We start from the raw sequence: 3,329 nt of genomic DNA, 5'->3' as shown, positions 1-3,329 counted from the left end.
TTTTAACAAGTATAGCACTTCGATGTTGAAATGTGTATGAAATTTTAATATTAAATTATTATGTTTTTTAAATTGATAAGAACATCTTGAGAATTTGTCATCTAGTATTTTACATACTTAAGAAAATTAGCTGATAAATTTGAATCTTAGCAATGAGCTATGTCCAAAATTTCTAAATCTCTCTTTGAGCGCCATCTGCTCGCAGTGCCGCCTCCCACTCCTTCCGCCACCGCCGTCACTGCCTGTGCAGCTCCAGCCGCCCAGCTCCCCGCATTCGCCTCCGATGTTTGGTGTTCATACAAGATGGCAGACATTGATAACAAAGAGCATTCTGAACTTGATCAAGATTTGGATGATGTTGAAGAAGTAGAAGAAGAAGAAACTGGTGAAGAAACAAAAATCAAAGCACGTCAGCTAACTGTTCAGATGATGCAAAATCCTCAGATTCTTGCACCTCTTCAAGAAAGACTTGATGGTCTGGTAGACACACCAACAGGATACATTGAAAGCTTGCCTAAGGTAGTCAAAAGACGAGTGAATACTCTCAAAAACCTTCAAGTGATAGCCGGGCGTGGTGGCGCACGCCTTTAATCCCAGCACTCGGGAGGCAGAGGTTGGAGGATCACCACGACTTCAAGGCTACCCTGAGACTACAGAGTTAATTCCAGGTCAGCCTGGAACAGAATGAGACCCTACCTCGAAAAAACAAAAACAAAAACAAAAAACAAAAAACAAAACAAAAAAAAAACTTCAAGTGAAATGTGCACAGATAGAAGGCAAGTTCTATGAAGAAGTTCATGATCTTGAGAGGAAGTATGCTGTTCTCTATCAGCCCTTGTTTGATCAGCTATTTGAGATCATGATCCTACAGAAGAAGCATGTGAATGGATACCAGATGAGGAAGATGAAGTTTCTGAGGAGCTGAAAGAAAAGGCCAAGATTGAAGATGAGAAAAAGGATGAAGAAAAGGAAGACCCTAAAGGAATTCCAGAGTTTTGGTTGACTGTTTTTAAGAATGTGGATTTGCTCAGTGACATGGTTCAGGAGCATGACGAGCCCATCCTGAAGTACTTGAAAGACATTAAAGTGAAGTTCTCCGATGATGGACAGCCAATGAGCTTTATCTTAGAATTTCACTTTGAACCCAGTGAATATTTCACAAATGAAGTGTTAACTAAGACATACAGGATGAGGTCAGAACCGGATGATGCTGATCCCTTTTCTTTTGATGGACCAGAAATTATGGGTTGTACAGAGTGTCAGATAGATTGGAAAAAAGGAAAGAATGTCACTTTGAAAACCATTAAAAAGAAGCAGAAACACAAGGGACGTGGGACAGTTCGCACTGTGACTAAAACGGTTGCCAATGACTCTTTAATTTTTTTGCCCCTCCTGAAGTTCCCAAGAGTGGTGATCTGGATGATGATGCTGAAGCTATCCTTGCTGCAGACTTTGAAACTGGTCACTTTTTACGTGAGCGTATAATCCCAAAATCAGTGTTGTATTTCACTGGCGAACCTATTGAGGATGATGACGATGATTATGATGAAGAAGGTGAAGAAGCAGATGAGGAAGGGGAGGAAGAAGGAGATGAGGAAAATGATCCAGACTATGACCCAAAGAAGGATCAAAACCCAGCAGAGTGCAAGCAGCAGTGAAGCAGGATGTTGTGGCCTTGAGGATAACTGCACTGGTCTACCTTCTGCTTTCCTGGAAAGGATGAATTTACATCATTTGATGAGCCTATTTCAAGTTTTTGTAGTTTGTTTGCCCATTTTTGTTTTTGCAGATTAAAATAAAAATGTCACAATTTAAAAAAAAAATTCTAAATCCACTTTAGGGTGGTATTATTCATTGTAGATATAAAACATACAGCATATTTTCATTTAAATAAATTAACAGATAAACATTTTAATAATAAGGACATTTAAAAATAAAATGTACATGAATTATTTGAAAATATTAACTGTATGAAATTAAAATCTGTAACTATATATTACATTTGGTGTAACTCAGCTACAAATATTCACTAACTAAATTACTTCATTCATTTTAGTTGTAATTCTATCATAATCCAAATTTTATACAAGGCCATCCACATCTGTTATTGAGAATAAAAAGAGTTGGGTTTAAAAATTCTTCTTGAAGCCAGGTGTGGTGGCACATGCCTTTAATCCCATGACTCAGGCGGCAGACATAGGAGGATCGCCATGAGTTCAATGCCACCCAGAGACTACATAATGATTTCCAGGTCAGTCAGTACTAGAGTGAGACCCTACCTCTAAAAACAAACAAACAAAATGCTTCTCAAGGACTGGAGGGATGGCTTAGTGGCTAAGGCATTTGCGTATTTAGCCAAAGGACCCAAGTTCGATTTCCCCAGGACTCATGTAAGCAGATGCACAAAGTGGCACATGCTTTTGGAGTGCATTTGCAGTGGCTGAAGGCTATGGCATGCCCATTTTCTCTCATTCTCTCTCTCTCTCTCTCTCTCTCTCTCTCTCTCTCTCTCTCCAATAAATAAAAAAATTAAAAACCTGGGCATGGTGGTGCACACCATTAATCCCAGCACTTAGGAGGCAGAGATAGGAGAATCACCATGAGTTTGAGGCCACTCTGAGACTACATAGTGAATTACAGGTCAGTCTGAGCTACAGTGAGACTCTACCTCGAAAAACCAAAAATTATAGATAAATAAAGTACAATAAAAACATAAAAAATAAAAAATAAATTAACAAAAAATCTTCTTGAGTGGCTGCTTTTTGGTTGCAGAATTCAACACTAAGTTCAGAACAGTGTAACACATGTCATCTCAACTGTGGTATAGTTGTCAAAGTGAGTGAACAAAGTTTATTTTCCAACTCTGCAAATTTAAATGTGCCTCTGATAAACAAGGCTTCCACTGGCCAAGTGATTACATGTACAATCACCCAATTAGAAGTGAGTTTTGGCTTCTCTCCTCAGGTTTAGTTAGGCCATCAGAACAAATACCACCAGGTCAACAGTCTGTTTTAACTCATTTCACCACTGTTTTAATGCACTCCTACTGCAGCTAGTCTTCAGCAAATGGAAACCTTGAGAATCTCATTTGCACTTCTAGTTCTCAGTTCCAAACCATATCTCCCCTACAGAATACTCATTTTGAACTGCCCATGGAGCATCATACTTTTCTAACTGGATATCCTAGTTTCTCAGCCAACCAACCTCTTTATTCTAACCTGCTACAGCAGGCCACCCAGGGTCCCAACATCCAGTGTGATTAATATATCCACTTTCTCACAGTGAACATCCACTTATCAATCATCTTCAATATTCCAACATCATCCCAA

The 3,329-nt window shown here is 39.0% G+C and overlaps 1 pseudogene; it reads left to right on the top strand.

Annotated features, from left to right (window-relative positions):
• The first annotated feature begins 288 nt into the window (after window positions 1-288).
• LOC123457076 lies at window positions 289-1,813 on the top strand (annotated as a pseudogene).
• Window positions 1,814-3,329: the final 1,516 nt, after the last annotated feature.

Source organism: Jaculus jaculus, chromosome Y, assembly GCF_020740685.1.
Source record: "Jaculus jaculus isolate mJacJac1 chromosome Y, mJacJac1.mat.Y.cur, whole genome shotgun sequence".
Taxonomy (NCBI): domain Eukaryota; kingdom Metazoa; phylum Chordata; class Mammalia; order Rodentia; family Dipodidae; genus Jaculus; species Jaculus jaculus.
The sequence above is the reverse complement of the archived record's forward strand: the minus strand, read 5'-3'. Positions and strand labels throughout refer to the sequence as shown.